Below are 15,647 nucleotides of genomic sequence, written 5' to 3' on the forward strand. Positions count from 1 at the left end.
AACCTGCATTGTGCACCTGGAAAAGCCACAGACACTCAATGCCAGCCCATGAAAGCAGCCAGGAGGGGAGCTATACCCCGTAAAGCCACCGAGGTAAAGCTTTTCAAGGCCATGGGAGCCCACCTCTTGCATCAGCATGACTTGGATGTCAGACATGGAGTCAAAGGAAATCATTTTGGAACTTTAGGGTTTAATGACTGCCCTATTGGATTTTGGACTTGCATGGGGCTTGTAGCCCTTTTGTTTGGCCTATTTCTCCCATTTGGAATGGCTGTATTTACCCAATGCCTGTACCTCCTTTGTATCTAAAAAGCAACTAACTTACTTTTGATTTTACAGGCTCATACATGGAAGGAACTTACATTGTATCAGATAAGACTTTGAGCTTGGACTTTTGCAGTAATGCTGGGATAAGTTAAAACTTTGGGAGACTACTGGAAGGACATGGTTGTGTTTTGAAATATAAGGACTGGAGATTTTGGAGGGACCAGGGATAGAATGATATGGTTTGGCTCTGTGTCCCCACCAAAATTTCACCTTGAACTGTAATCTCTAGAATCTCCATGTGTGAAGGGCGGGACTAGGTGGAGGTAATTGAATCTTGGGGGTGGTTTTCTCCAAGCTGTTCTTGGGCTAAGAAGTGAGTCTCACAAAATGTGTTGGTTTCATATAGGCATCTGGCATTTTCCCTGCTTGTACTCACTTCATCCTGCCGCCCTGTGAAAAAGGTGCCTGCTTCTTCTTTGCCTTCCACCATGATTGTGAGTTTCCTGGGGCCTCCCCAGCCATGCAGAACTTTGAGTCAATTAAACTTTGAATCTTTCCTTTATAAATTACCCAGTCTTGGGTATTTTTTCATAGCAGTGTGAGAATGGAGTAAGACACACCCATATGAATGCAGTGAACATCAATCCAGAAGCACCTCAGCCCTTCACAGCACAATAGATTCCTTACCTTGAAGAGCCAGAGGATGAGGCCAGGGCCTGATACAAACCCCTAGAATTAGAGCACACACTCCAGGAGTTGGGAGCTGAGTGTTGCCCCCTAAAATATTCCATAAATGAAGCAAGTCAGCTGAATCTACTTTATGCCACAATCAAACCCTCAAGGTCATCAAACAGGTTAACAGAAAAAAGAAACCCAAGCAAAGGTCAGAACTTCAAAGATTGAAGAACTACCACCACACAAAGATAAATAAAAGAACCTGCGCAAGAACTCTAACAATTAAAATACCCAGAGGGCCTTCTTTCCTCCAAATGACTGCACTACCTCTCCACCAAGTGTTCTGAACTGGTCAGAGATGGCAAAAATAACAGAAGTAGGATTCAGAATATGAACAGAAGGAAAGATCATTGAGATGCAAGAGATGATGAAACTCAATCCAAGAAAACTAAGAAGCATAATAAAATGATACTGGTGCTAACAGACAAAATAGCCAGTATAAAAAGAATGTAACTGCCATTATAAAGCTGAAAACCACACTAGAAGAACTTTGTAATGAGTTCACAAGTATTAATAGCAGAAAAGACCAACCAGAGGAAAAAAATCTCAGAGCTTAAAGACTGGCTTTCTGAAATAAGACAGTCAGACAAGAATAGAGAAAGAAGAATGAAAGGTAACGAACAAACCTCTAAGAAACATGGTTATATAAAAAGACCAAATCTATGACTCATTTATGTTCCTGAAAGAGATGGGGAGAAACATGGTTATGTAAAAAGACCAAATGTATGACTCATTCATGTTTCTGAAAGAGATGGGGAGATTATAAGCAACTTGGAAAACAAATTGCTGGATATCATCCATGAGAACGTCCCCAACCTAGCTAAAGAAGACAACATTTAAATTCAAAAAATGCAGAGGACCCCAGTAAGATACTCCCCAAGAAGATAATCCCCAAAACTGATAGTCATTGGATTCTCTAAGATTGAAATGAAAGAAAAAATGTTAAAGGCAGCTAGACAGAAAGGGCAGATCACCTATAAAGGGAAGCCCATCAGACTAATAGCTGATCCATCAGCAGAAAGGATCAGAAGAGATTGGGAGAAGATCCCTTCTACAAGTCAGAAGAGATTAGGAGCTAATATTCAACATTCTTAAATTTAAAAAAACTCCAACCCAAAATTTTATATCCAGCCAAACTAAGGTTCATAAGCAAAGGAGAAATAAGATCATTTTCAGACAAGAAATGCCGTGAAAATTTGTTACCACTTTACAAGAGCTCCTGAAGAAAGGAGAATTTCTTTACAAGAGCTCCTGAAGAAAGCACTAAATATGGAAAGGAAAGACGATTACCAGCCACTATTAAACACACACACACACACACACACACACACACACACACACACACACTAAAATACAGAGACTAAGAACACTATAAAGCAACCACCTAAACAAATCTGCAAAATAACCAGCTAATATCATGATGACAGGATCAAATCTGCATATAGCAATACTTACTTTGAATGTAAACAGGCTACATGACCCAATTAACAGGTAGGTACAGGATGTAGAGCTGGATAAAGAACCAAGGCAATTGGTATGCTGTCTTTAAGAGATCTGTCTCACATGCAATGACACACATGGGCTCAAAAGGAAGGAATAAAGAAAAATCTACCAAGCAAATGGAAAACAGAAAAAAAATCATGGGTTGCAATCCTAATTTCAGACAAAACAGACTTTAAACTAACAAAGAAAAAAAAAAAAACAAAGAAGGGCATTACATAAGGGCAAAAGATTCAATTCAACAAGAATATCCAACCATCCTAAATATATAGATGCATCCAACACAAGAGCACTTAGATTCATAAAACAAGTTCTTATTACCTTCAAAGAGTTGCAGACAATAACAGTGGGAGACTTTACCACTCTTCCACTGACAGTATTAGGCAGATCATCAATGCAGAAAACAAACAAAGGTATTCAGGACCTGAACTCAGCTAAAAGTTTAGTTCAACTTACAAAAATCAACAAATATGATTCATCATATAAACAGAACTAAAGACAAAAACAACATGATTATCTCAGTAATGTAGAAAAGGCTTCTGATAAAATTTAACACTCCTTTTTGTTAAAAACTCTCAATAAACTAGGTATCTAAGGAACATACCTCAAGATAATAAGAGCCATCTATGACAAACCCACAACCAACATCATACTGAATGAACAAATGTTGGGCATGTTCTACTTGAAAACCTGCACAAGACAAGGATGCCCTCTTTTACCACTCCTATTCAATATAGTATTGGAAGTCCTGGCCAGAGCAATCAGGCAAGAGAAAAAAAATAAATGTCGTCCAAATGGAAAGAGAGGAAGTCAAACTATCCCTGTTTGCAGATAACATGGTCCTCTATCTAGGAAAAGCTCCTTCAGCTGATAAACAAGTTCAGCAAAATCTCAGGGTACAATATCAATGTGCAAAAATCACTAGCATTTCTATACAACAACAGTAGTCAAGCTGACAGGCAAATCAGGAATGCAATCCCATTCACAAGTGCCAAAAATAAAATAAAATACTTGAAAATACAGCTAACCAGAGATGTAAAAGATCTCTACAAGGAGAACTACAAAACGCTGCTCAAAAAAATTAGAGATGACACAAATGGAAAAACATTTGAAAATTCCTATTAGAAATTTTGAAATATGCAATACATTATTATTAACTGTAGTCACTATGCTGTGCAATAGATCTCGAAAACTAATTTCTACCACCCCTATCCTCTGGTAACTATCATTCTACTCTCTACTTCTATGAGTTCAGCTTATTTCAGATTTAATCTATGAGTGAGATCACACAGAATTTGCCTCTTTGCAACTGGCTTACTTAGCATAATGTCTTTTAGATTTCTTCATGTTGTCTCAAATGAAAATTTCTCTTCTCTTTTTTTAAGGCTGAATAGTATCCTATCCCACAATTTCTTTATTCGTTTATATGTTGACCAGCAGTAAGGTTGCTTCCATCTTAGTTATTGTGAATAATTTTGCACTGAATATAAGAGGGCAGATAACTCTTCAACATACTGATTTCATTTCCTTTGTATATATAGCTAGAAGAGGGATCGCTAGATCATATTGTAATTCTATTTTTGCTTTTTTGAGAAATTCCAGCTATTCTTCATATCTCCAGATCCTTTTCTGCCTAACCTTGCCAACACTTATCATCTTTTTTCTTTTTGATAATAGTCATCATAACAATTGTGAGATAATATCTCATGTGGTTGTAATTTTTGTTTGCCCAATGATTAGAGGTGTTGATCCTTTTTTATATACTTGTTGGCCATATGTACATGCTCTTTAGAGAAATTCCTATTTAGGCATTTTGCCCCTTTTTAATTGGGTTATTTGGGATTTTTTTTCTATTGAGTTATTTGAGCTCCTTATATATTTTAGATATATAAGGATATCCAAAATATGTATATATAAAGATATATAACTTATCAGATATATGGTTTACAAATATTTCCTCCCAGTCCATAGGTTTTCTCTTCACCCTGTTCATTGTTTCTTTGCTGTGCAGATTTCTAGTTTGACATGACCCCGTTTGTCTATTTTTGCTTTTATTGTCTCTCAGGATTAAATCCAAAAAATCATTACCCAGAACAATGTTATGAAGATGTTTCCCTATGTTTTCTTCCAGTAACTTTATAGTTTTAGATCTTACATTAAAGTATTTAACCATTTTAAGTTTATTTTTGTGTGTGGTGTAAAGTAAGGGTCTAATTTAATTCTTCTGTGTGTGAATGAAGACACTGTCAGTTTTCCATTGTGTATTCCTAACATCTTTGTCAAAAATTAACAGAGCATAATGTATGCATGGGTTTATTTCAAAGTTCTCTGTTCTGTTCAACTGGTTGATGTGTCTGTTTTATTGCTTTGTTTTGTTTTATTTTTGTTTTGGACAGTATCAAATGTTTTGATTACTATGGCTTTGAAATACATTTTGTAGTCAGATAGTGCAGTTCCTGCAGCTTTGTCCTTTATATTTAACATTGTTTAGGCTATTCAAACTCTTTTATAGATTTATATAAATTGTAAGGGTTTTGTTTCTTTTTTGTGAAAAAGACCATTTGAATAGAGATTACATTTAATCTGTAGATTACTTTGTGTAGTATGGACATTTTAACAATATTAATTCTTCCAATTTATTAATGTGAGATATCTTTCTCAAACTGAAAACTTCTCATGGAATGTTCTGTATATGTGTGTTAGGCCCATATGTTCTGAAGGCGTGGTTCAAATCCAGTGTTTTCTTATTTCTGTCTGGATAATCTGTCCATTGCCGAAAGTGGAGTTAAGTTTCCTACTAGCATTGTATTGCAGCCTAGCTCTACTTTCAGATCTATTAATTTTACTTCAGATCTATTAATTTATCTGTGTTTTCTTCATAAGCATTTTGTAGTTTTCAATAAATGTTAATTACATATGATTATGTGTGACAACATAATCTTGCATACAGAAATCCCCCAAACACTCCACTGAAAAATTGTTAGAAACAATAAATGAATTTTGTAAAGTTGTAGGATGGAAAAACAGTTTTACTTATTTTCTATTTGAATACCTTTTATTTCTCTTTCTTGCCTGATTTGTATGCTCAATAGATGTGGTGATAGTGGGCTTTCTTGTGTTGTTCCTGATGTTAGAGACAAAGCTTTCCATTTTTCACTGTTGAGGTAATATTATCTGTGGACTTTTCAATTACGGTCTTTATTGTTTTGAGGTACATCACTCCGATACCTACTTTGTTGGTTGAGAGCTCATACCATGTATGGATGTTAAATTTTATCAGATGCTTTTTCTGTGTCTATTAAGATGATAATATGGGTTTTGTCCATTATTCTGTAGTGTGTGGTGTACCTCATTTAGTAATTTGCATATGTTAAAATATTCTTTCATTCCAGGGATAAATTCTACTTGATCATAATGAATTATTGTTTCATAGTGCTATTGAATATGGTTCACTAGTGTTTTGTTGAGGATTTTCGCATCTATATTTATCAGGGATATTGGGCTATAATTTTATTTTCTTGTAGCATCCTTATCTGGCTGTAGAATCAGGGTAATTCTGGCCTTATAAAATGAGATTGAAAGTATTTCCTCCTCTTTTATTTTTTGGAAGAGTTTGAGAAGGATTAACATGAGTTATTCCTTAAGTGTTTGGTAGAATTCAACTATGAAGCTATTCAGTGCTGGAATTTTCTTTAATTGGAGACTTTTACATTAGTGATTCCATCTCCTTATTCATAATTGGTCTTTGCAGATATTCTGTTTCTTCATGATTCTGTCTTGGTAGGTTATACATTTTAGGAATGTATACATTTCTGTATGTTATTAAACAGTTTGGCATAAAATTGTTCATAGTATTTTATTCTTTGTGTTTCTGTGGTTATCAATTTAATATCTCCTGTTTACTTTTTGATTTTGCTTATTTGACTCTTCTTTTCCTTAGTCTAGCTAAAGATTTGTTGATTTTATCTTTTTAAAAACTTAGCTTTTAGTTTTATTATTCTTTTAATCATTTTTCTAGTCTCTATTCCTGTTATTTCTGCTCTGATGTTGATTTTCTTTCTTCTACTAACATTAGACTCAATTTGTACTTCTTTTTCTAGTTCCTTGATGTGTAACATTATTTATTTGAGAGCTTTCTTTTGTTTCTTGATGTAACCATTTAGTCCTACAAATTTTCCTGTTAGAACTGCTTTTGCTGCAACCTATAAGTACTGTATATTGTGTTTTCATTTTTGTCTCAAGACATGTTTTAATTTCTCTTTCATTGTTGATGATCGGCTTTGTTCAGGAACATGTTGTTTCATTTCCACATGTTTGTTACTTTTTCAAGATTTCTCCTGCTATTGATTTCTAGTTTTATACTACAGTCAGAAATGATACTAGATATTATTTGTATAATTGTGGTCAGAAAAGATACAGCAAAAAAGTTATGATTCAAATCCTAAATTTGTTAAGACTTGTTTCATGATCTAAGGTATGATCTATCCTGGAAATGTTCCATGTGCATTTGAGAAGAATGTGTATTCTGTTGCTGCTGGATGGAATGTTCTATATATGCGTGTTAGGCCCATATGTTCTGAACATGTGGTTCAAATTCAGCGTTTTCTTATTTCTGTCTGGATAATCTGTCCATTGCAGAAAGTGGAGATGTAACGTTCCCTACTAGTATTGTATTGCAGCCTAGCTCTGCTTTCAGATCTATTAATTTTACTTCATTTATTCAGGTGCTTTTATGTTGGGTATAAATTTATTATTTTTTATTTCTTCTTGATGTACTGACATTTTTATCATTATATAATAATTTTTTGTCTCTTTTTACAGTTTTTTATTTAAAGTCTATTTTGTCTGATATAAGTGTAACTACCCCCGTTTTTTTGTTTTCCATTTGCATGAAATGCCTCTCCTCCTCATTTCCTTTCTGTCCATGTGTGTCCTTAAAAGTGAAGTCAATCGTTTGTAGGCAGCATGTAGTCTTGTTGTTTCTTATCCATTCAGACACTACATTTTTTATCACAAATTTAATCTTTTTACATTCTAGTAATTATTGATGGATAAGGACTTTCTATTACAATTTTGTTCATTGGTTTCTGGTTGTTTTGTAGATCTTTTGTTCTTTTCTTTCACTCTTGCTGTCTTCCTTTGTGGTTTGATGATTTTCTGTAATAATAGACTTTGATTCCATTCTTTTTCTCTTTCGTGTATTTACCATAGGTTCCTGTTTTGTGGTTACCATGTGGCTTACATAAACATATACGTTAAACAGACTATTTGAAGTTGATAACAACTTAATTTTTATTGCATGCAAAAACTCTACACTTTCACCTCCACACACATAATTTATGTTTTTGATGTCATATTCTACATCTTCTCATAATGTATATCTCTTCACAAATTATTGTAGTTGTAGTTAACAGTTTTGACTTTTAACTTCCATAATAAAAATATTATTGATTTACACACCATCATTACAGTATGAGAATATTCTAAATTTGACTATGTGCTTACTTTTACAGTGAATTTATACTGGGCAGGTGTCCTCACAGAAGTATTTTTTGTGTAAGATTGTGATGGCCTTTGTGCAAGGTTTTGATTTTTGCAGAATATTTTGTGATAGTCTTGTTATTACACATTCATACATGAGAACCATCTTTTCATGGCCTTCTCAGCTCTATTTTTCAAAGTAATTAATGCATGTGACTCTATTCTGATTCTGAAAATTTCCACAGAGCTTAATTAGTTTCTTTTCATGGTGTTCATAATACCTTGATACTTCCTAACCCTTGTGTGTTTGTATTATATACATTTGAAAAAGCAGCCAGTTCCTTTGGACATTATAGGTGGTCTTTGGTGTGAAAAAAATTTCACTCTTTAGTCTAGCTTGGGATTCTGAATGGGCAACTGGTAATGACCACAGGCAGGGAGAGCTTGCTGTTAGTTCTCTAATTGGGTTGTACTTTTGTTCTGACATCAGATGGGGTCGCTAAATGGGCTCCATTTTCTGTGTGACTACTTGCTAGGAACTTCAGTTAAAGGGAACTGAGGGCTAGGCATTGCTATCATCTCTGACCAGGCAGGTTTGTAGTCTGTATTTTCCGTCCAGGCAGTACTGCTGTTTGTGTTCTTCCACTGGACAGGGCACTGGGCCCCGTGTTTAGACAGATTTGCTACTTCGGGCAGACATAAACAAAGCCTATGAGATATAGAAATGCATAACTGAAATTTGCCTGACTTCCTGGGCAGAAGCTTAAGATGAGCTCTGAGGCTGGGTCAAGTTGCTGTTATGACTTCCAGATTGGGTAGGACCAGCCCCTATGCTCTGCAGAAATGTGCAAGTTTTTGTCTGCCTGGGCAAGTTTTTATCTCTCCCTTAGTTCTAAATAATAGTTTTTATGTATAATGTATTCTTGGTTAAAAGTTTTTTCCCTTCAATACTTTGAATATATCATCCCACTCCCTCCTGGCCTGCAAGGTTTTTATGTAGATGTCAGCTGCCAGGTGTATAGCATCTCTCTTATGTTATTTGCTTATTTTCTCTTGCTGCTTTTAGGCTGCTCCCTTTGTCCTTGACCTTTGAGAGTTTGATTACACATGTGTCTTAGGGTAGTGTTAGCCCTTCAATTTTCTTTTTCTTTTTTAAGGCTGTTTTGGTTATCCTAGATCATTTACATTTCCATATGACTTTTACAATCAGTTTATTAATTTCTAGAAAGAAATTTGGTGGTTCTGATTGAAAGTGCATTAAATCTACAGATCAACCTAAAAAGAATTTACATTTTGACATTATTAAGTTTTTCAACCTGTGAACAAGAGATGACTCGCCCTTTCTAAATGTCTTTTAAAATCTTCCTCAGCAGTATTTTGTAGTACACAAGTTTGTTCATATATTTTATAACACTTATCTCTAAGCAGGACATATTTTTATCTCACTATGATATTTTTAAAATTAAATTTTCAACTGTTTATTGCTAGTATATAATATAAAATTGACTTTCATATATTATTCTGCAAACTTTCTAAACTTTTAATTATTTCTATTAGTTTTTTTGTAGATTCCATTGGATTTTCTACACAGAAAATTATGCTATCTTCAAATGAAGACAATTTTAGTTCTTTATTGCCATTCTAGATGCCTTTTGTTTCTTTTTCTTGCATGCTTTATTGGTAAAACCTCTAGTACAATGTTCAATAGAAATGATGAAAGCAGATGACCTTATCTCTTTTCATTCCCTTAGGGAAAAGCATTCAATCTTTTACAAATAAAAATAACCTTAAGTGTAGGGTTTCATTCATGCCCTTTATCAGGTTTAGGAAGTCCCATTCTGATTTTAGTTTGCTGACAGTTTTTATCAGGAATAAATGTTGAATTTTGTCAAATGTGTTTTCTGTATCTATTGAGAGCATCATGAATTGTTTTAATTAATATACATGTTGAATTATATTTATTGATTTTTCCAATGTTAAACAACCTGTATGTATGAAATAAACCTCACTTAGTTATAATAGATTTTCTTTCTGGCATCTTGTCAGATTCAATTTGTTAAATTTTGTTTAGAATTTTTATATCTATGTTCATGTGCAGGGGTCAAGACACTATGACCCACACGCTAAATTCAGTTTTTGGTTCATTTTTGTACGGTTTATGACCTTAAAAATGTTTTTACATACTAAAGTATTAAAAAAGAAGAGAATTAAAGAGAAGGAGAAAGACCAAGAGGAAGAGAAGAAAAGGAGGAGAAGGAGAACGAAGAAGAAAGAAGGAAAAGGTGAGGGAGAGGGAGAAAGAGAATAAGAGGAAGGAGGAGGAGAAGGAGGGAAGGGGAGGAGAGAAGAGGAGGAGAAGGGAAGAGAAGGAGGGAGAAGAGGAGAAGGGATAGGAGGAGGAGGGGGAAGAGGGAAGAGGAGGGAGAAGAGTAGGAAGGGGAGGAAGAGGAGGAACAGGAATAAGAAGAAGAAGGAGGAGGAGGAGGAAGAGGAGGAAGGGGGGAAGGAGGAAGAAGAGGAGAATGGGAAGACAATGGGGAGGGGCGGAGGATGGGGAGGGGAAAGAGATGATGATGACTGTACATGGCCTGCAAAACCTAAAATATTTGTTGGACCTTTTATGGAAAATGTTTGCTGACCACTGTTCATAAGGAATATTGGTTCATTGTTTTATTTTTATTCATTATCTTTGTCTTATTTTAGTATCAGGGTAATGCTGGCCTCATAGAATAAATCAAAAAATATTTTCATCTTTTCACTGTTTTTGGAAGAGTTGGTATAGAATTAATGTTATTTTTCCTTAAATGTTAATAGAATTCACCATGAAGCCTGGAGTTTTATTTGTGGGAATAATTTTAACTAAAATTTCAATTTCCTTAATACATAAATAACCATGTTAACTATTTTGTCTTGCATGAGCTTTGGCAGGTTGTGTCTTTAAAGGAATCTGTCTTTTTCATATGTCATTGAATTTATTGACATCATGTTTTTTTCACAATATTTTCTTCTTATTATTTTAATACTTGTAATACTATCACCTTTTTCATTCCCAACATTGGTAATTATTTCCCTGAGTAATCTGTATAGAGGTTTATTAATAGTATAGATCACAAAGAATCAGCATTTGGTGGCATTGATTTTGTCTATTGATTTCTTCTGTTTTCTATTTTATTAATTCTGCTTTGATCTTTGTTATCGTCTTTCTCCTGACTAGTTGGTTTTTAATTTGCTCTTTCATTTTTAGATTCATAGGAAAAAAGCTAATGTCATTGATTTGAAATCTTCCTTCTTTTCTATAACACGTAAACCTTTAGCATTATCAATTTCCTTTAATTTATATGTCACTGTTTTAGTGACATTCTGCAAACTCTGAGACATTTTTCATTTTCATTCAGACAAAAAATTTTTAAATATGCATTTGATTTCCTTTTTGATTGATGAATGTTTAGAAGCATGTTATTTAATTGATGGTTGTTTGGAGACTTTCTAAAGATCTTACTGTTATTGATTATTAATTTAATTCCATACTATGGAGCAATTCTCTGAACTCTTCCTTAAGTCTTTGAAAACAGCATCATTGGAGGAGACAAATTCCTCATATAGTAATCCGCAAGTCCTGGGAAAGTAGGCATGAAAGATATTGTAATACTTAATTTTTAACAGTACCTGGTCTGTACTCACCTGTTTTCACCAGTCATTTGCTCCAGCTGGAGGTTAGCCTTATCCCAATATTATCCTGTGGGCACCAAGCAATTTGAACTACTGCTTCTGATTTATGCTTCACAGTGGCAGTGAAGCAAGTGGCAATCATCTTGGTAATTTAGTGTACAGACAAAAACACAAGTTAAACTCTATCCCCCAAACCTATACACCCTCTTTCAATCCAGCTATCCGAGAGTGCCACCACTCCCTAATTTTCATTCCATACCACACACACACACACACACACACACACACACACACACACACACACAACATCCTCAGTGGTATCTTATGTTTTTATGTTAATTTCTTGGGCCTGTGCTTTTTTTCTCTCTCTCTAGTGTAGATTTTATTAGAGGGAGTTGGCAACCCCTTCTAGTTTCATCACCTTATAAGAAGATATAGCCCATAGCATGTAGGATTCCTCCACATATTCAAACAAATATTTCTAGAATGCCTACTATGTTTCAGGCACTCTTCTATATGCTGAGGATAGCAGAAGTGAACAAAACAGACAAAAGTCACTGTTCTCATGGAGTTTACACTCTAATGAGTGTAGATACATAATAAACAAGTAAAATCCAGTGTTTGTCAGATGGTGATGCTTGATGTGGGGACTGGAAATGGCAGTTCTGAATTATAAGGTAGTTGAGGAAAACACTATGATTTAGCATATGACTATGACTAGAAGCTTGAAGTTGGTGGTGAAGTGAGCCTCACACATATTGGATGGCCTTCCAAGCCAGAAGGTTCATGAGGGCAAAATCCTGAGCAGGACATTGATTGGTAATTTGAAGAACAGCAAGTAGACCTGTGCCTGAGCAGAGGAGTAACAAAAAAAGGTCAGAAAGATATTATTGAGAGGGCAGATTCCCTCACCTCCTTCAATTTCACCTCTTCCCCCACCTTCCAGATGGGAAGCAGGGTGAAGAAGGAAAAATAAAATGAAATAAAATACCCTGGGAAAATGACTTCCTCGTTAGTTCCCGGCATCTCTCCTATTTGTTAACCTTGAAAGAGCTGCAAATGAATGCTATCTCTGCCAGCTGGACCCCAGCACTGGATCACACTCACACAACTCCATGGACCAGGCTCCCTCCTGGAAACACCTCTGCCAACAAACAGCTTGTTGCTTTTGTCTTGTCTCTGTAAGCACCCCTCCCTTGCTGGTCCCACCCGTGCTGCATATGAATTAGCAAATCAATAAAGCCAAAAGATTGTAAGGTCAGACATCCAGCAAATGGACAATGACATAGTTCCACCGCAGTTTCCCCTTTAGAGTTGTAAGCCTATAAAAGGGGAGAGAAGTTGCAGCTCAGGGAGCTCGGTGAATGAGACTGTAGCCCCTCACAGCTCCCAGCCAAATAAAAAGCCACTTCCTTCCTCAGTTCAGTGTTCTTGAGGTTTGTTCCCCACTTCTCCTGCTATATTTTTGGTTCCCTGACCAGTCACGGCCCCACTACTGCCCCAGGTCCCAGACTTGGTGCCAGTTTACTCAAAGGGAAAAAATTTTTTTCTCCAAACTGAAGGTGAAAAGGAAATAAAGGGAGGATGACTATGCCTGCCAGACAGGTGGGTAGCAGTGCCACAGCTGTTAGGACCTGCAGTGATCTTAGCTGTCCATAAAACCTCCCACCTTGGTCAAGAAACCCTAAAAAAAATTGTTAGGCTGATATTTTTGCATCTCCCATTTATCTGCACTAGCAAAAACAGTGACACAATGGTGTATAACATGCAGACAGCACAATACCAAACAAGGACCTACAGCCCCACCAGGAATCCAGGCTTATGGGAGTGCTCCTTTTAAAGACTTGCAAGCAGATTTCACCAAGATGCCTAAGTGCAGAGGTAACCAATATCTGCTGGTTCTTGTATGTACTTACTCCAGGTGGGTAGAAGCCTACCCAACATGGACTGAGAAGACGAGTAAAGGGATTCGTGCTCTTTTGAAAGACATCATCCCTAGATTTGGACTGCCGTTGTGAGTAGGCTCAGACAACAGGCTTGCATTTGTAGCTAATCTGGTGCAAAGTACAGTGAGAATGCTAGGAATAAACTGGAAATTACATGCCACCTACTGGCCTCAGAATTCAGGCAAAGTGGAGCAAATACACCAAATTATAAAGAATAGCTTAGGGAAAGTGTGACAGGAGATGGGGTTAAAGTGGATACAGGTCCTTCCTATGGTTTTGTTTATGATTAGATGTACACCTTCTAAAAAAACTAGATATTCCCCTCTGAGATCCTGTATACTAGGTCTCCCCCCATTCACCGGGGATTCCCAGGGACTCACCAGGTATTAGGAGAAACTGAATTATGTCAGCAATTACAGGCCTTGGAAAAGGTGGCAGAGAAGGTGTATATATGGCTTAATGAAAGATGCCCTGTCAGCTTATTCTCCCCAGTTCACCCCTTCTCACCAGGTGACCAAGTTTGAATCAAGGACTGGAACGTGGCCTCCCTACAACCAAGGTAAAAAGGACCCCAAATGGTCATTCTAACAACTCCAACCACTGTGAAAGTCAAGGGAGTTGCTGTGTGGATCCATCACAACCATGTGAAACCAGAAGCACCAGACACCTGGGAAGCAAAGCCAAATCCCCAGAACCCATGTAAAATCACCTTAAGGAAAACCAAGACAACAAGCCCTGCTCCAGGCACACCTCGGAGGCTGACTGGTCTATGCACAGCCAAAACATGAGAACTGCCTCCATGGAACAAGTACTCCTTCTCTTTGGCCTATGGACTTGTATCTTTGCTACCCTGGTAAATGTAAATCCCCCATGTAATGATTGTTCCCAGTGCATACATAAGGTTCCTAAGGTAGAACAAAAGGTTACCACAATTCTCTTGTTCTACAGTTATCATAAATGTACTGGAACCCTCAAAGGAACTTGAATATATAATGCAACCCAGTACTGAGTGTTCAGCCTAGGAAACAACCAACCTAATGTATGTTATAACCCATCTGAACCAACCATGTCCACCATATTTGAAATAAGGCTAAGAACTGGTCCCTTCTTAGAGGATATAAGTAAAGTAATCACAAAGTTAAGAAAATAAAAAATACCTAAGCAGGTCACCATAAAATTCAATGCTTGTGCTGCTGTTAACAGTAACAAAAAAGGTCTAGGGTGTGGCTCTCTTGGTTGGGAAAGAAGCTATATGGCAGAGCATAAATACATCTGTCGTAACTGATGGCCATGCAGTGGTAGTTGTAACTACTGGTCATGTGTCATCTGGGCCACTTGGAAGAATAAAAATAACGCAGTCCATCTCCAAAAGGGGAGGAGAATTCCTCCTGCACCTCTGGCCATTGTAATCCATTAAAATTAACAATGACCAATCCTCTGGATCCTCATTGGAGGAAAGGGGAATCTGTAATAATGGTAATTGATGGAAAAGGACTGGACCCTGTGGTTAACATTCTAATTTGGGGAAATATCCAGAGGCAATCAACCTACCTGGTGTTTCAAACTTTTTATAATATATTAAATAAACCAGTTCCAGAATTCCTCCAGAAGGAAAGAAACTTGTTCTTTCAGTTAGCTGAGAATGTGGCCAAAACTATAAAAGTGCATTCTTGTTTTGTGTGGAGGAACTACTATGGGGGACTGGTGGCCATGGGAAGGACATGAGCTTATGCCTGCTGACCCTGTCCCTAATACAACCTATGTGCAAAAGGACCTCAGTAACAGCTTCTGGATCTTAAAAACCTCCATCATTGGACAATATTGTCTGGCCAGAATAGGAAGGTGTATAGCGGTCCCGGTGGGAAAGCTGGACTGTTTGGGACAAGTAAAACAGTCACTTGGTGGAGTTTAAATAAAACCGAAACCAACCCTTTCCAAGAGTTTCCCACCAACAAGCAGCCTGGACCCATCCATAACTCCACTGGGACTGGGTAGCGCCTCCTGGCTTGGACTGGATATGCAGGCACAGGGACTATACCAAACTGCCAG

General features: G+C 36.7%; 1 long non-coding RNA gene across 1 annotated transcript; it reads right to left on the reverse strand.

Annotated features, from left to right (window-relative positions):
• Positions 1-505: 505 nt before the first annotated feature.
• LOC108292216 lies at positions 506-12,959 on the reverse strand. Its single transcript, XR_001820200.2, has 3 exons — positions 12,948-12,959; positions 2,580-2,584; positions 506-600 (listed from the first exon to the last, which is right to left on the reverse strand). It is a non-coding gene; the product is annotated as an uncharacterized LOC108292216 (long non-coding RNA).
• Positions 12,960-15,647: the final 2,688 nt, after the last annotated feature.

Source organism: Cebus imitator, unplaced genomic scaffold (assembly GCF_001604975.1).
Source record: "Cebus imitator isolate Cc_AM_T3 unplaced genomic scaffold, Cebus_imitator-1.0 Scaffold480, whole genome shotgun sequence".
In the NCBI taxonomy this organism is placed as follows: domain Eukaryota; kingdom Metazoa; phylum Chordata; class Mammalia; order Primates; family Cebidae; genus Cebus; species Cebus imitator.